This window comes from Microcaecilia unicolor, chromosome 5, assembly GCF_901765095.1.
Source record: "Microcaecilia unicolor chromosome 5, aMicUni1.1, whole genome shotgun sequence".
Classification (NCBI taxonomy): Eukaryota; Metazoa; Chordata; class Amphibia; order Gymnophiona; family Siphonopidae; genus Microcaecilia; species Microcaecilia unicolor.
The window spans coordinates 159,916,315-159,935,443 of record NC_044035.1 but is presented as its reverse complement, the minus strand read 5'-3'; the positions used below and the strand labels follow the sequence as shown (position 1 = coordinate 159,935,443).

Sequence of the window (19,129 nt, the reverse complement as noted above, 5' to 3'; positions counted from 1 at the left end):
AAAGGTTAGTGGCAGTGTTGGTTAAAGTAGACGCATCCCCCTTGTTGTTGAGAGGGGATTTTAACATGACGTGGGACCCAATAGTGGATAAGTCTAACCCTCCTTTGGGACAGAGAAGACCTGTGACTAAGGGATTACCTAATTTCTGTACATTACTCAACCTTATAGATGTTTGGAGGACACTTCACCCCACAGAAAGGGAATACACCCATCAATCTAGGACCCATAACACACATTCTAGAATAGATTATCTGTTGTTCTCGCGATCGCTTTTCTCGGAGGTTTCAGAGGCTGAAATTGGCCCCTGCGTAATATCGGATCATGCTGCGGTATGGTCAGTTTGGAATCCGGGGTCGCAAAATATCATGGCAAAGACCTGGGCATTCCCCAGTTACTTGTATAACGATGGGCAGTTTAAAGAATATTTATTAGGGAAGTGGACAGAATACCTGCGACATAACGAGGGGCCCACAACAGATGACGCGCTACTATGGGAGGCGGCCAAATCAGTGCTGCGCGGCGATATAATCAGCTATGTTAGCCATTATAAAAAGGCCAGGGACAGAGAGATCTTACGGTTGGAAAGGCAGTTAAGACAACTGCGACAGCTGTTTGGCCAACGCCCCTCGTCTGGAGTCCAGCGGGACATCCTGGCGGTCCAAACTACTTTAAATTCGTTAATTCATGAACGAGCGGTCAAATCACAACAGTATTATAAATATCATCTCTATAAATATGGGAATAAAGGCGGAAAAAATGTTGGCGAGATTGGCATCCCCAAAGAAAATTAAGAGACAAATACTGACACTTCGACAGGGGGGGCAACTTCTTCACACCGATGAGGAAATTAGGGAAGTATTTAAAACTTTTTATGAACAATTATACGATACAGAGGACGAGGAAGGCCTAGCAAGTGATTTGTATTTGGGTAATATTATAACACCTACCATAACACAATTAGACAACAAAAGACTGAATGGGCCTGTTACCACGGATGAGGTTAGCTGGGCTATTGCTAAGAGTAAGATGGGGAAAACACCGGGCCCGGATGGACTTAAGGCAGAATTTTACAAAATGATGGGAGACCCTATAGTGCCAGTGCTGACTAAAGCATTTAATTCCTGGGTAACACAGGGCCGTTTGCCGAGTCACCTTAACCTAGCTCAAATTATAGTATTGCCAAAACCACAACGAGACCCTACACTAGTGACATCATATAGACCTATATCCCTTCTAAATCAAGAGGTAAAATTATTGGCGAAAATACTTGCCAATAGATTGAGTGGAGTGCTCCCAGATATAGTACATGAAGCACAAGTGGGGTTCGTGCAGGGAAGATCGGTGACAAGGAATTTAAGACGTATTTTAGCTTCCTTAGAAAGAATAGAGAGGACAGGTAAGGCCTCAATTATGATAAGTTTTGATGCGGAAAAGGCGTTTGACCTGCGTGGAGTGGCCTTTTTTGTTTTCTGTCCTACATACATATGGATTTCAGGGATGGTTTATACAGGCGATTAAAACTTTATACTTTGACCCAAGGGCTAGAGTGATGGTGAATGGGGTAAACTCTGGAGAATTTGAGATACGAAGGGGGACCAGGCAGGGGTGCCCTTTGTCTCCCCTGCTATTTGCCCTGTATCTGGACCCCTTGATCCGAGATATATGCTCATGTCGGGCGATACACAGGGTGCCGTTTGGGACTCAAGAGTTTAAGGTTGCGGCGTTCGCTGATGACCTCCTGGTATTACTTACGGAACCGCAGGAGTCCCTGGCAGCTCTCTTGGAACTTTTTCAGGAGTTTGGGACTTTCTCGGGGTTCAAATTGAATTTTGAAAAATCAGAAGCATTAGCGATACCGGAAAACACGAAGCGATTATGGGCAGACCAATTCCCGCTGAGGTGGGAGGTGGAATCGTTTAGGTACCTGGGGGTCTTACTTACCACACAGACAAAGAACCTTTATAGTTTAAATGTTAAAAGACTTCTGGACAAAACAGAGCAGCAATTGGAAATATGGCGCCCACTGACACTGTCCCTATCGGGAAGGATATGTCTCATTAGAATGGTAATCCTACCCAGATGGTTATATACGTTACAAATCTTACCATTAGCTTTGTTAAAAAAGGACTTAAGACTTTTCTATCGCTTAGTTTCGAAATTCTGCTGGGCACACAAAAAGGCCAAAATATGTTTAACGCGTCTATGGGGAGGGTGGCAGCAGGGAGGGCTGGGGTTACCTAATATGCAATATTATAACATAGCATGTCTCTCACGTCATGTTAGGGACTGGGCGCTTTCCACTGATTATCATACACCCATCGATGTGGAGGAAGATCTTTTTAAACCATATACATTGGTATCTTTATTGCATACAAATAGACCAACACTGCCAAGGGCTATTCGGCAGTCAACGCTTTTAGGACCACTGCAGACTGCATGGAAGTTCCTGGGGAAGTGTTTGGGGGGAGACGTACACACAACAGGGCTTCTCACTATTGTGGGGAACCCAGGATTTCAACCTGGATTAGAGAATCAGGCTTTTGTGAGGTGGGCACAGGCAGGTATTAGGAACATAGGACAGGTGGTTAATTCAGAGGGTCAGATCAAACAATTAGGGCAAATATTCCAACAGGGGGAATTAGCATGGGGCGATATATATGCTCACTGTCAGTTGAAACACTATATCAAGACCCTAGATATTGAAGCACTAAAAAATGGTTTAGGTAAAAAGATTCAGGAGCTGTTTATAGAGATCTCAGAAGAAGCCCCATCCGTTTCTGCCATTCAAGGGAAGATATGGTTGTTAAGACCTGGGGCAGAGTTAGCCCAGCTTAGACAAAGATGGGAAGCTGATGTGGGGACAAGTCTTGCAAATTGGGATATTGTAGCTCATATAAAAGGAATACCTAAACTGATAAGTGGGGCACTTTATCGAGAATGCGCTTTCCGGGTTTTATACAGGGCATACTTCACGCAAGTACAACTATTTAGAGCAGGAGGTATACATACGCCCATATGTTTGAAATGTAATAGCACTGAAAATACTTACTATCATGCATTTTGGGAATGTATAAGAATACAACAGTTCTGGAGAAGAGTGGAGAACTTTGTGTCCCTTGTGGTGTCACGGCGGGTCCGAGGAACAGTTATACAATTGGTCCTGGATTGCCCGGACTCTTTTAGGGGAGTGAGGGCAGATGAAAAGCTACTTTGCCGCAAATTGTATTTACTTGCAAGGAAATGTATCTTGCAGTCATGGACTACATCTGATCCTCCTGAGTACTGGCATTGGAGAAATCAAATACACCAATTGTTGATGTGGGAGCTGAAAGAGGCTAAAAGCTCCTACAAAAGGAAAAATCGATTTTTAAAGATTTGGGGACCCTTTATAAGTACTCTTACACATCGTGGTAGAAGTCTTGTACTTAACAAGCTATGATGGGCCAGAATGATGTCATATGATAGGAATTTGTAATAAACGCAGTGTAATCCTTGGGGGAGGGGAGGGGGGAAGGGGGAAAAGGGGGGGGGAGGGGGGAAGATAGGAGGAGAGGAAAATACAAATTTGAAGATGAAGCAATGTATAATAAGGTATTACAGAGTGTAACAGGATACAGTATTTCTGATTATCAGGTACATCCTATTGTGAAGTGTAAGTTCAGTTTGTCTTCAATAAAAATTGTTGAAACATAAATACCTATGTGGCATAAATGCACAGGAAGTGAGTCTATTTCAGTTGAAAGCAAGCTCTAGAATGAGGGTGCATAGGATGAAGGTGAAAGGGAACTGACAGAGTAACCTGAGAAAATACTTCTTCACGGAAAGGGTGGTGAATTCGTGGAACGGAAGTGGTAGAGACTAAACCAATATCTGAATTCAAGAGAGCTTTGGACATAGGATCTCCAATAGGGAAGAGAGTAGATGGCATGGTTGGGCAGACTGGATAGGCCATATGGTCTCTACGTTTCTCTGTTTTTATAGCAGCAAATGGCTGTTCCAGTGTGTGGCAAAGGACACAGAAGATGACAGGAATAAAAAGTCTTGGGATGATATAGTAAAAGTCCAAGTTTATTATATGGCTCAAACCACACGATGAATCCAAGTCAATATTGTAAAAGACTCGACAGCCATGTTTCAGCCAACTGGCCTGCCTCACGAGTCTATACTATCTTTTAAGATTGTTCGTTGAGGCAATCTGTGTCTGTAGGTCTGCTATCGGTAAAAACGTTGTATATAAAGCACAATACTCACAAAGTAGCATGGTGCAGGGTCAGCAGTCGCCTCTCCAAAACGTCAAACATCAACGTTTTTACCAATGCAGACCTACAGACACAGATTGCCTCAATGGACAATCTTAAAAGACAGCAGAATGTGAAAAGTGCAAGAGGCTGTGAAGACTTTTGCAAGACACTGTGGGAGGAATTTGATAAATAGCACCCAAAGTTTAGTGCTGGGAAGACCCACGCTAAACTGGTACTCCAGAAAGTGCAAAATGACTTGAGAGCTGCAAACGACATCTGTTACAAAGAAATGATCTGCCCCCCAAGACTTGAGCATAAGCCATTATGGGGTTGACATTTAAAATGATTTAACCAAACAGGAGAGTCTCCTGCCTAGTTAAATCACACTGGCTGGCCCTAGGGCAATATTCAACAGCACTTAACTGGACCATCGCAGCATTATTCAAATAGTGCTGGGGTGGACTTAGGACAGAGCATCTAAGCACCACAAATATTCAGTTCTGCTGCCCTGATACCACACCAGTCATATGGGACCACATATAATCTTGTCCTAATTATGGCCAGATAGCTATCCAAGTACGGTACTGAATATCGGCCACATCTCCACAAGTCCTGGGCACCATCAAACACCTGAATATTCAGTGATGGTACCTTGATAGCCAGCAGTGGTCAGCATTTAAAGTAACACTAACTGCTACAAATGAATAGTGCCCCCTATGTATTGCATTGTACTGAGAGCCTGTAAGCTAAAGCCAGCAGCTTTTTGCTAGGGCACAACCTTTGTTTTTATAGGCTAAATGGTGTAAGTGGCCCATTCTCTCCGAGATCTACCTGGCTTGTCTTAACTCAAGGTATAACCTTTGACCATACTGGTCATCTCTAGAGACCCAAGTCCTTATCTGAGGATAAAAATCCCCATCTTGATATCAGAAAGCAAGGTACTCCACAGCCCCTCTCCTCAGGAAACTGCATTATCTTTTTATCATGATCAGCATCCATCTCTTCAGTCACAATCAACCATCCATCTGTGTAGTCAATCAATATCCACTCCTTTATTCACTTAATTCAACAATCTATCCAGTTAGCAATTATAAGAATAGCCATCCTGGGTCAGACCAATGGACCCTCTAGACCAGTATCCTGCTTCCAACAGTGGCCAATCCAGGTCACAAGTACCTGGCAGAAACCCAAATAGTTCCAATAGTCCATGCTACCAGTCCCGGGGCAAGTAGTGGCTTCCCCATGTCCATCTCAATATCAGTCTATAGACTTTTCCTCCAGGAACTTGTCCAAACCTTTTCAAAATCCAGATATGCTAATCACTGTTATCACATCCTCCGGCAACAAGTTCCAGGGCTTAACTATTCTTTTGAGTGAAAAAATATTTCCTCCTATGTACTCAAAGTATTTCCATGCAATTTCATTGAGTGTGCCCTGCTCTTTGTACTTTTTGAAAGAGTGAAAAATTAATTCACTTTTACCTGTTCTACACCACTCTGGATTTTGTAGACCTCAATCATCTTTTTTCCAAGCTGAAGAGCCCTAACCTCTTTAACCTTTCCTTGTATGGGAGGAGTTCCATCCCTTTATCATTTTGGTCGCTCTTCTTTGAACTTTTTCTAAATTCCACTATATTTTTTTTAGATATGGCGGCCAAAATGGAACGCAATACTCAAGGTGAGGTCGCACCATGGAGCGATACAGAGGCATTATTAATATTCTTGGTCTTATTTTGCATCCCTTTCCTAATTCCTAAAATCTCATTTGCTATTTTGGCCGCCGCCGCACACAGGGCGGAAGATTTCAAAGTATTGTCTACAATGACACCTAGATCTTTTTCTTGAGTGCCGACTCTAAGGTGGACCCTAACATCAGACAACTTTGCATTTGTCCACATTAAATTTCTTCTGCCATTTGGATACCCAGACTCCAGTTTCTTAAGGTCCTCCTGCAATTACTTACAGTTTTGTCTCATCTGCAAATTGAAACAACTGAAGCAGCTGCAGAAATACCTATCCTGTATGTACTGAACCAGAATCAGTGCAACCTTTTTGGTTTTAACTATCTAGAGTAAGTTGTTTCCAACATTTTATTACAAATAAGCAAAATGAGTTTCCTCTTTGTGTTAGGTAGTGCACTGAAGTATGCATTATAAGAACAGGACACATTCTTAAGAGGTGTGGATTTCCATAACCAACCAGTGGGCTTTATAACTCAAGAGTTACAAAACCACTTCCTCTCCATTCATGTGCAATTTTTTCAAAGTTGCTCAGATACATTTATTGTTCTTTCTGACCCAACAGAAGTTGGAAAGAATTATACAAAAAAAAAAAAAAAATGTTGAGAATATCTGTCTAAAGACAAAATAACTCTTTCAAAATTTAATGAGATGCGACGAAACCTGGCAGTGGGTAAAAGCAGTAAAAAAAAAAAAAAGACATCAAGTTTGAAAATGTGCCAAATTGGACTAGAGGTACCAGAGAAGTGAGCCCCTCCCCCCCCCCACCCAACCAAAAAAAGAAAAATGGCCCACTGTATGTCTATAGGGCGTTCCAGATTCTGTACGGTAGAAGCTTACACACAATAATACACAGCAGTTAGATTATTGTTCTTTTCATACTTCATTATTGCATAAATCAAATATTGCAACTTGCATTGAACTTCGGAAGTTGTGCTATTTATGGAAAAATAATGCCAGCTCTGAACTGGTGTTTTTTTTCTTTCGCCCTTGAGCATCAGGCCACTAACATGTGTTCCAGTGCCACTGGGTGCCATCTTAAAGGGGCCAGAACAGTATATATATATATATATATATATATATATATATATCACGCACAGCCTTTCCCACCCCAAACAGAATCCCACCCCCAAAGACACTTTGAAAACTCCCATTACAAGGCCTTCCCTCACTGCCCAAATCTCCCCAAACCAGCAGTCAATGACTCCCATCCCCAATTCCCTGTAAGCCCACTGCATAGGCCTACCTTGCTAATCCCTGTGTATGGGGCAGCAGCAAGGGTAGTATCGTAAGACTATTACTAAAGGTCACAAAAAGCCACTTTGAACTCAGAGCCACAAGGACAGTAGCAATTATTATTAGCATTTGTATAGCACTACCAGACGCACGCAGCGCTGAACACCTGATACAAAGACACAGTCCCTGCTCAAAAGAGCTTACAATCTAAATAATACAGACAGACAAGACAGTTACGGGTGAGGGAAGTAATGGGAGCTAAAAAGCAGCAGTGAAAAGGTGGGTTTACAGCAGAGATTTGAAAACAGGTATAGATGGAGCTAGACGTATAGGTCCAGGAAGTCTATTCCAGGCATAAGGTGCCACGAGAGAAAAGGAGCGAAGCCTGGAGTTAGCAGTGGAGGAGAAGGGGGACGACAAGAGAGATTTGTCCAGTGAGCGGAGTTCACTGGAATCATTCCTGCCCCATACCACTAGACCACTAGGGACTAGCAAGGTAGGCCCAGGAGGGGGTTTTGGCAGGGGAGAGGTTATTGTCTTAAGGGATTGAGGGGTCCAGGGTGGGGGGGCACAGCAGTGTGAGGGGAGGGTTTAGACTTGAGGTTTTCAAAATGGCTTGGGGAATGGAGTTGACTGTTTAGTGGCAGTGCGGGATGAGTTTCTTTTTCAGAGGGGTCTTTGCTGGGGGAAATGGTGATAGCAGGAGCTGGGTCCACATTTGATATGTATACAGCTCCAGTCCCTTTACAAAGACTCCCCAGTAATACTGGGCCAACCGATGCCCCCAGGGAACAGAATAAACCATCTTGCAATGCTGACTGTAAATCACATTATTCCTTTACTGTGGGAGTGGCTAATCTGCGGTACTGAGTTACCACAAGTAACTCATACACTAAATTGAGCTGTGGTAAAATCCAATATTTTACCACAGTAACTCCCCTCCCCCCACCTCAAAATCAAGATGTTGGTTCAAAAACAAACTAGCCAAAAAACTTTCCTTCTGGAATTGATTAATTTGGCAGTTCTGGAGCAGCGGGCAGAGAATCAGAGAAGTAAGGCAAGTTATCTTCCCCTTTCATTGCCTTTAATACAAACCAGAGATGGCAAGAGTGAACTGCTCCGAGAGCGAGATTTACAGTTGATGTGACTGAGAAACAAACTTACAAATTTATAAAGTGTGAAAATAGCTTCACAAATTGAAGAAGCATAAGAAATTACATTTAGCCAAAGGTTTTCAATCCAGTCCTTAGGGCACATCCTGCCAGTCAGGGTTTTCAGGATATCACTACTGAATTCAATGGAGATATCCTTAAAACCCCGACTGGCTGGGTGTGCCCCGAGGACTGGGTTGAAAATCCCTGCATTAGCCATCTCTGCCTGGTACTTTTGAAAGAGTAGAGGCAGTATGAGGATAGTTTTCAAAGGAATTTGCCCAGGTAACAATATTTAGACAAGTAAATTCCCCGGGCAGAAAATATTCCTTCACTTAGTATGTGCACAGCAGGTACGTTTATATCAATGGACTTCTCCACTACAGTCCAAATTTTCAAAGGGAAATTCTAGATACATCAGACTGTCCCTGCCAGAAACAGATAGATCTCATTGCTATTCAGACACTTGTGCACACATCCACTCTTCAATCACACATATATGCATACACTCTTATTCTTCAGGCACACATGCATGCTCTCATTTTTCCAGACATACACACACACACATTCTCACTTTTCAGGCACAAATATGTATACATATAAACAAACACTCTCTCTTCTAGGGTTGCCCTGCTGTTCATGTGTTCACTCAATCAATGCAGCCCCATCGACCAGTTCTGCCTATCATCCTGAAAGGTTATTGCACTTCCCACCAGCTGCAAATCCCTCACACATTCCCCCCATTCCTTTTACAATCCTACCTTTCTCAACACTCCTTTCCCCAAGGACAATTACTGGTTGTACTTGCTCTCTCCAAAGCTCCAACCATACAGAGCTCAGTCTCCCTTGTAGATCATCCCCTCCTTCCCATTGGCTGGATCCTACCACAGTCTGAAAGGGGGGAGGATTGCAGAATTATAGAGAATAAAACTCTGAAAAATATCAAGACACTTCAGCCATCATTCAGGCTTCAAGACAGTTAGTTTTAAAATCTGTACAATCTTAAAAATTCCAGATTCTGTAGTTCTTAATCCCTAACCTCCTAACTCCTTAACATATCAGACAGGCCCTCCCCACACACCCCCACCCCTTAACCTTCTGGGCCCTAGGTAAGTGCCTAATTTGCTTGTACCTTAATCTGGCCTGGGCTATCAACGTGTTCTAGTAGCAAATAATGCAAAATAAGAGCCTCCAAAATAGGAGTTGGTCTATTTATTTTGATAGTAATTGTCACTGAACCTGTTAATGGCCTAATGGAATTCCTGTAGCCCTGTACATTCTTCAACAACATTGGCCATGCTTTGAAGTTTATCACAGCTGCAGTCTGAGTGTGCCATAAGATCCCAACATTATTGCAATAAGAACATAAGAATAGCCATTCTGGGTCAGACCAATGATCCATCTAGCCCAGTATCCTGTTTCCAACAGTGGCCAATTCAAGTCACAAGTACCTGGCAGAAACCCAAATAGTATCATCCCAGGGATAAGTAGTGGTTTTCTCCATGTCTATCTCAATAGCAGATTATGGACTTTTCCTCCAGGAACTTGTCCAAACCTTTTTACACCCAGATACACTAACCGCTGTTACCATATCTTCTGGCAATGAATTCCAGAGCTTAACTATTCATTGAGTGAAAAAATATTTCCTCTTATTCATTTCAAAAGATCTACTATGTAACTTTATTGTGTCCCCTAGTCTTTCTAGTTTTTGAAAGAGTAAAAAAATTCACTTTTACCCATTCTACACCACTAAGGGGCCAAGGATCAGAAGCAAACATGGGCACTAGAGGCTACTAGTGCCATACTAGCTCCCACGTTTGCTCTCGCCCCATAATCAGAGCCCACGAGCTTGTGAAACAAAATGCTTGCAGGCTCTGAATGCAAGTAGCATGCAAATGCATGCTAAATAGGGCATTAATTATTTCTCCCCAATGCTCAGCAGGTAGCATGCCAAACATTGGTGCTGCTCCCACGGCAAACTACACCAACTTGGAGCTGCCGTTAGGGTTTGATGAGCATTGGGGAGTAAGAGGAAGCCCTGTCCAGCATGCATTTGCATGCTTACAAGCACCCCCTTAAATGCAAGGAGCTGTAGTCCAATGGACCTCCAACCCCCCTAACCCCCCCCAGACAAGTGTCCCTGGTGGTCCACTGGCCTTCTCCCTCCCCCATCCCCCAACACAGGGACACAGGGGAGCTGGAAGTCCGGTTGACCTCTAGCCCCCCTAACACCCCTGACAGCAAAAACATTTCCTGGTATCACAGTGGGCAACTCTACCCCCAAACCCCCACAACCCCTGGTGGTCTGGTGCCCCCAAACCTTTCCCCTGTACATCCTGGGATGCACTGGGTGGGGCTTCCCTACCATATAAGGGAGCATCCCAGGATCCACTGGGCAGGGTAGGGCACCACCACTTTAGAGGCAGCACTGAAAGAAGGAGGCAGTGCTACTTCCTCCTCCATTATTGCAAGGTACAGGGGGGGAAGTAATCAGGGAGCACTAGACTCTATAGTCAATAAAAAAGAATTTTTTTAAAGTCTGCGCTTCGCTTGGATAGCACTATGAGATTGTCTCAATTTGTGAGAACCTTTGGAAGAATATCTGTATATGCCAATCTGTAGACCCCTGAAGAAGGCCTTTTTGGCCGAAACACGGACCGTGTAGGGTCATAATAAAATACTTTGGCTTTTCTACACCCGTGATTTTAGTTTGGTCTTTCTGGATTCCTTCCGCTTGTTTTTGTTGTTTTACTGAAGGACACCTCTACATCCCTATGGATGGTGTGGTTTACTGGTTTGTGACTGATACCTCAAATTTATTTTGAAGATCAGTTGAGATGGTCAGAAGGGAGAGGGGTGGGAAGATCAGTTGAGGTAGTCAGAAGGGAGACAGAGGGGTGGGTAGGGAGGGTGGGATTGCACTGTTTGATACAAGTTTCATACTATATTAGTAACACGCTCACCCTTGTTTACAAAACCGCACTAGCGGCTGCCTCGCAACAATGCCGACACAGCCCATTCAAAGTGAATAGGCTGTGTCAGTAGTATTGCACCACAGCTTTATAAACCGGGGCCTATCTGTCTTAGTATTGAGACCCATGTTTTGTTGTGAATGTCTTTTTCTATGCTAAAATCTAAATAACTTTTATTTGGAACTAAAAAAAAAATAAAAGGTTGGGAACCACAGCTATAGGGCAGTGTTTCCCAACCTCCTTGCCAGTCAGGTTTTCAGGATATCCACAATGAATATGCATGAAAGAGATTTGCATATAATGGAGGCAGTTTATGCAAATCAAATGTCATGCATATTCATTGTGGATATCCTGAAAACCTGACTGGCAAGGGGGTACTCAAGGACCAATTTGGGAACCACTGCTATAGGGTACCCAGCATCCCTCTGATTCCGCAGTGGATTGCAGAAAGGAGGCATCGTGCAGGAATGTGGAGGAGCTTTTGAGAAGGGAAATGTAGGGAAGGAACACACCCTTGAAAAAGTAAAACTAAAATCTTATCTGGCAAGCATATTTCAACATTGTAAGTACAAGCAACTAACTGTCTCTTAACCAGTGGTGGTTTTCTGTCAGGTCACCAATTTCTTTTTGAACTTTCTTCCTTTTCTCCATCACAGCAAGGATGGAAGTGGAGGCCGCCGACGGCCCAAACTGCTACCATTTCCTTTTCTTCTTTATTTGTTTTCTTGGAAAAATTACCATTGCTCACAATAAATAAAAAAATAGATAGAAAAGTTACTGCTGAGTATGTAATCAGCATTTACAAGGTCAGGTTAGCTTGCGCCTCAGGCTTCCCATTGTTAAACTCCTCTATTATACTCATAAGCCTCTGCTGGATGGAAGCTGTGCTAATTCCAATAATTATGATGTATTTACTCTGCTGTAACTGCAGGTGATGCAAACAGAGACTTGGTGGTCAGGAGAGGCATACTGTTTTAAAGCCCTGCAGACAGTAACAGATTCTTCCAAACTACTAAATGGCTATTTTTATCCTTTCTTAGAGACTAATTAGTGCAACTGTTAGCATACACATTAATTATCATGTTAATTGCTAATTTACATCAACTGAGAGCAGCCACACTGAGCGTGGCTGTGTATTTTAATTATGCAGATGGTGGATATTACCTCATTTTCCCCTTTACCACAGAAACAACATTTTGCACAGCTAAGATGCCACACAAACGTTTGCGCCACTTGATGAGTTAGTGCAAAAGAACTAGCACATCAGATTGGCCTGCAAACCCATTTGCCAAGAAGACATCCTCTTATCAAAACACCCGCCTCCCACTCTGGACCCCCTCCCCATGATGTAAACGCAACAATCTCTCCCCCCTTCTAGACCCTAAGTGAATCAGACCCTCATACTCACTTTCATCAATGTTTATAGAGTTTAAATACAGTGTACTATAGACATTGTTGTCAGATGGGCGTTTTTCCCGCCCAATTGGGCGGCTTTCCGCGACCCGCTGCGGGAAATTTTCGACCGCTGCGGGTTGCGGTTTTTTGGGCGGCTTCGCTTTCGGTTGGGCGGGTTTTTTTTCTTCTCTGGCTGCGGTTTTCACCCCGCAGGGGGGCATGGTTAATGATGTAGGGGGAGGAGCTGTTGACATAGGGGGAGGGGCAGTTGACGTAGGGGGAGGAGCTGTTGACATAGGGGTGGGGCTGTTGACGTAGGGGGTGGAGCTGTTAACATAGGGGGTGGAGCTGATGATGGCGGGGGCGGGGTTGATGACGGCGGGGGCAGGGCTGTGTGGTTTTGGGCGGCTTTACCACTGGTTTGGGGTGGGAAAAATTATTTAAATCTGGCAACCCTGACTGTAGACACCTTTGCAGTGGATTTGCAGTTAATTTTTTGGAGCTGTGCTTCTTTCATCAAGTCAGCGCATCAACAGTTGATGCTGGCCAAGGGTCGGTATGAGATCTTCAGAACTGGAAACCCATGATCATAGTTTTGTGGGAAGTGTGGAGGGCAATGCCCCCTAAAGGCTGTGGGCATGGACAGAAGAGTGAGGAAAGCAGAGCAGCATGTGCCGCAGAGAATCAGGGCACACATAGTGCTGCTAGTCAGGCAAACCCTCCCTCTACTCACATGCCTTCACTTTGAAACAGGAAGTACACAGATAAAAGAAGGAAGAGAGCCATGATGACAGCAGTACTATATGTGCTCCATGTTCCCATGGCTTACACCAAGGGGATTTGATTGACAGGAGATGGTGTCACATGACAAAGCCGAAGCCATCTCGACCCATACGAAATCGCCATCTTGATACACTCAAAATACATTACTGTGTATGGCAGCAAGCTCCACCAACTGGCTTCAGGCCAGATAATGGGCATCCTCCTGTCAATTAAACCTGCTTGGCTTACACTGCTGTCTAAGAGGAAGAGAGAAGAAAAACAATCGAAAAATGAAGGTAGAGGGAAGGGAGTGGGGAGATGGAGTAAAGAAGTAGGGAAGGGAAGCAATGGGAGGGAGGGTGATTGAGATAGTAAGAGGTTGGGAGAAAGGGAAGGGGAAGCTGAGATATGGGGTATGCAGAAGGAGTAGATCAGAAAGGAAAGAGATGGGGAAGGAAAAAGTGAGAAGAAGGTAGAAGAGAGACATGGGAGAAGGCAAAACGAAAGTGGTTATGAAGGGGCAAAGGACAGAGATGAGGGGGAGGACTATGAAAGAATGGTGGGGAGGGGAGATGAGTGTGATGGAGAGGAAGTGGTAAGGGAAAAGGAGAGAGATGGCAGGGTGAAGGGAATCAACGATAGAGATGAGAGATGTTAAAATGTCTTTGAAATATTTTGTAAAAAGAAGCACCTAAGTCAAATGCATCAACATGAAGAGTGCAGTAGGCTGAAAACCAATAAAGCCAGGGTTAAAATCCTGATTTCCATAGAAGTTGTTCTGTTTGAGCAATTGTTATTTCAGTGTTTATAAAGATATCGCAGACAATAACATAACACAACATCCAATATTTCAATACTGCAAAATACCTCTGAAAGAACTTCACTGTGGTTTACAGATACAAGAGAATGGAAACAAATCTTCCAAAAATATAGTTACAAACTACAGTCAAGAACAATGCTACAACGTTTAGGCAATCATCTGGTAGAAAAAGGTTTTCAAGTTATTTCTAAAAGAGTAATAATAATCCTTAGTTTGGCGTGTACTATCAAACAATAATTTCCAAAGTTTAGCAGCCTGAAATGCCCAGGTTGAGTTGAATATACTCTTGTATCTTTTACCTTTAAAACTAGAGATGTCAAATGATAACTGTGTTCTTAACTTTGGAGCTTTTGAAAGAGAAGAAATGAGAACCAAAGGATACATATACTGCAGTGCATTACTATTTAAAACAATACAATTTAAACAAAATTCTACTTTCGATTCGCAACCAATGAAGGTGTATTAAATATGGGGTAATTCTATCTGAAATAGATAAAGAGAATATCAAACTGCAGTTTTTTCAAAACTGCTTTTGGACAATCCAAATGGATGACATTGTAGTAATCAATCTGAGACAATATCAAAGCCTGGACCAGAAGACGATAATCCTGCAAGGAACTGGTGTTGGATAAGTTATAAAATAATTTTTTTAAACCCATATCTCTCAATGCCACTCTTTGTGACACTGGGCAAGCCACTCGGAGTTGATGTACTAACCCACATCCATTTTCTGTATAAGCTTGCTACATATGCAAAACAGCACTGTAGTAAACTTTTGCAAAAAAAAAAATGTATGCATGTAAATGTTTTCAAACCAAGCCCTAGTTTTTAAAGTTTTTAATCAGCTTACTGATTACATGGACAAGTTCTCAATACTACATGAATCACAATCAGGATTTCGCTTCCTCCATAGTACCGAAACTGTGCTAGTCACTCTCCTGGCCAAATTCAAGCAGGAAATAGCTACAGGTAAAAGCATGTCGAGTGCATTCGACATGGTAAACCACAATATACTACTAAGACTCCTAGACTACATCGGGATTGGTGGAAATATACTCAGCTGAATCAAGGGTTTTCTAACCACCAGAACATACCAATTGAAATCAAATTCAAACATATCACCACCGTGGAAAGCAGACTGCGGAGTACCTCAAGGATCACCACTATCACCAATACTTTTCAATATAATGATGATCCCGCTGGCTAACTCCTTATCTAATCAAGGTCTCAACCCATTCATCTACGCAGACGATGTCACAATATACATTCCCTTCAGACATGATCTGACAGAAATCACCAATGAAATCAAGCTCGGTATGAACACTATGGACTCATGGGCAAACTTATTTCAACTGAAACTGAACACTGACAAAACACACTGCCTCATCCTCTCATCTCAACACAATACGTACAAACCCACCACCATAAACACTCCAGACCACACCCTCCCTATCTCAGATAGCCTGAAAATACTCAGCGTTACAATCGACCACAACCTTACACTTGAGAGCCAAGTGAACTCCACAACAAAGAAAATGTTCCACTCAAGGTGGAAACTTAAACGCGTAAAACCTTTCTTCCCGAGGGAAATATTCTGTAACCTAATACAATCAATGGTACTAAGCCATGCAGACTATTGCAACGGAATCTATGGGGGATGTAAAGAACAACTCACAAAGAAACTCCACTCAAAATACAGCAGCCAGGCTGATATTTGGTAAAACATGATTCGAAAGTGCCAAATCCCTCCGAGAAAAACTGCATTGGCTCCCAATCAAAGAACGTATTACCTTCAAAATCTGCACCCTGGTCCACAAAAGTATCTACGGCGAAGTCCCAGGCTACATGACAGACCTCATAGATCTACCAACCAGAAACACAACCAGATCATCACGAACATACCTAAACCTCCACTACCCAAACTGCAAAGGACTCAAATACAAAGCAACCTACGCATCCAGCTTCTCCTATACAAGCACACACTGCCAAAAGCTGTGAAAACAACCTACAACCATCTAAACTTCAGGAAATCACTAAAAACCAACCTGTTCAAAAAGACATACCCTACTGACCCAACATAAATGCCTACACTCTGCAACACAGCAAAACCAAAGCTCGTAATGGACACTATATAACCTATCCTCTCTTCGATCCCCATTGTGCCTGAACCTTAATCGACCACAACATCACCATGTATTTGTTTCTCTACCGGACTTGGCGAACACCTTTACGGTACTATGTAAGCCACATTGAGCCTGCAAATAGGTGGGAAAATGTGGGATACAAATGTAACAAATAAATAAATAAAGGGACAACATGGCCCTCAGTGACAACCTTCCTCTCCCTATCAGTGGCGTAGCCACAGGTGGGCCTGGGTGGGCTGAGGCCCACCCACTTAGGGCTCAGGCCCACCCAACAGCAGCACACATTTAGTGTAGCTGGTGGGGATCCCAAGCTCTGCTAGCTGAAGACCTCCTCCTGATGGTTCTGAAAACATTGCTCTCCACTTCAGAAGTCTGAGCTTCCTAAGCTGCCGATACTGGCAACTGCGCATGCTCAGTTTTCAATGCATGCCTGCAGCAGGCTGCCAAGGTAGAGAGCAGTGTTTTCCTGCCAGCTGAGATATTTTTTAAGTTGGTGGGGGAAGGGGGGAGAACACTTGTGCCCACCCAATTCTTGTCTAAGCCCACCCAAAATCTGCTGTCTGGCTACGTCTCTGCTCCCTACAGTGCCCAATCCAGGGTTGCTCCATGGATTGTCAGCAGGCTCTGAGCAGGCTAAAAATGACAAAAGAGTACAGGTAGACTCTCCACCAATCTCTGCCCCTTAAGATACTCCACCCCCTTAAATAAATAGGGGTCAAAGTCCCTCTAAAGGGTCACTCTACTATTCCAGTTTACTTCATAGTTGTTTTAGTAATTAATGTGCATGAGTGATCCACACATGCCAGGGGCTAGCCAGAAGTTGATTTAGGGGGAGGGTGGAGGTGGATGGGGGCCAAGCATTTCCTCTCAGTCCCCTCCCTCTGCTACAGCAATGGTCATGCGCCCGCCCCCCCCCCCCCCCCCCCCCCGATCATACTTTTGCTGGCAGGGATGCTTAAGCCCTGCCAGTTGAAGTTTCACTGCCAGAGCCCTGCACGTACTATCTGAGAAGCAGGAAAGCAGGCAGGCTGCTCCAGCCTCCAATGCCAGCACTTCTGCACATGCTCAGTTGAAATGAATTAAGCATGCACAGACGTGCAGGCATTGGCGGCAATGGCACCCTGCTGACTTCCTGCTGCTGAGGCAGCATGGACTGAGGTCTGGAAGCAAAACGCTTTGGCTGGAGCCTGGAAGGACTTGAGTACCCACACCAGCAATGTATTGGCTGCTATAAAATTGGAGGGAGTTTGAGCTTGAAGTGGGGGGACTCAGGCCCCTAAGGCTGCACCATGGTTATGCCACTGCTGAATGCTCATGTCCAGCTGTCACTATTTTGGAAAATGCTATCAGCTATATGCCCCTCCCCCCGTGATCCTTTGCTATACATTTTCCAAGTTGCCACTATGAGGCAGGAATGGATTGTTCTAGCACCCTTATGACTAAGACAAATCTGGGGTAAGACTGAGGGAGTAAAAGGTGACAAGGGGCTAGAAGGCTTTCATGGCTATTTACACAGGAAAAAGTTTATCTAAGAGGCAGGGCTTGGCAGCAGGTTTACCATTTTTAAGCCAGGTGGGTCTGCAGGTGTTGCCAACACTTACTCCAATACACCACCATGCATTAAGAACACTGTTGGTGGAGGGAGGCAAGACGAATTCTCACAGGTATTGTGTAGCCCCTCGTAGAAACAGGAAACTACGTCAGAGGAAGGCGGGACACACTGAGAGGGAACAAAGGAAAGGCTGGAGGAGGCGAGCCTGGTCTTTTCACTAACACCAGTGCTGTGACTTCAAGTAAAAAAAAAAAAAAGATTTAAATGAGTCGCGGGCGGCAGGAACAGAAAGCAGGGTTGGGGAGCTAAGGGCAGGCAGGTGAGCTGGCCCTAGGAAAAAAAGGTACCGGTACGCTGTACCGGCACAAAAAAAGCACTGACTACAGTGCACACTTCTAAGTACAGCAGGAACACACATAACTGTATTCTGTAAACTACATGCATAAGTGGGAGCCCTGCCTATGTTTTGTCCATGCTCCATCCCTGTATATGTCCCTCCCCCTCCCCCACAAATACGTGCTATGTAAGTTAAGCAGGTATTCACAGAACAGTGTTTAGGTGCCATACTACATTTAGACATGCAAGTGTGCACATATGTATAAATTTGAGCATAAATAGGAGTGGAGGAGTAGCCTAGTGGTTAGTGCAGTGGCCTATGGGTTCAGCTCCATATGCTCTGGGCAAGTCACTTAACCCTCCATTGCCCCAGGTACAAAATAAATACCTGTATATAACATGTAAACCACTTTGATTGTATGAAAGGTGGGTATATCAAATCTCATTCTATTTCCCTTTAATCATATAGGTTTCTTCAGCAATGGCCTTCTTGCTACCCACCCCCATATGAAATAGTCTTGAAACTGTCAAATTGATCGTGACTGAATAGATAGGGATGGGCTAGAGTGTAAATTTTAAGGGGCTTCGAGGTTAGCTTCAGAACTTTTAGTACAGGATCAGTGCTGGGCAGACTTTTATGGTCTGTGCCCTGAGAAAGGCAGGGACAAATCAATCTCGGGTATACATATAAAGTATCACATACCATGTAAAATGAATTTATCTTGTTGGGCAGACTGGATGGACCGTTCAGGTCTTTATCTGCCGTCATTTACTATGTTACT

At 43.7% G+C, this 19,129-nt stretch overlaps 1 protein-coding gene across 2 annotated transcripts in view; it reads right to left on the bottom strand.

Annotated features, from left to right (window-relative positions):
* Positions 1–19,129, bottom strand: part of PALD1 (phosphatase domain containing paladin 1) — a 514,740-nt gene that overhangs the window by 413,177 nt on the left and 82,434 nt on the right. Inside the window, exon 1 of one of the 2 annotated variants that reach the window (XM_030203510.1) lies at positions 9,128–9,175. The exons of the other annotated variant lie outside the window; for it this stretch is intronic. The gene's annotated coding sequence lies outside the window, so the exon portion shown is untranslated. Of the gene's footprint in view, positions 1–9,127; positions 9,176–19,129 lie in introns of those variants that run through there. 2 annotated transcript variants of the gene reach the window in all.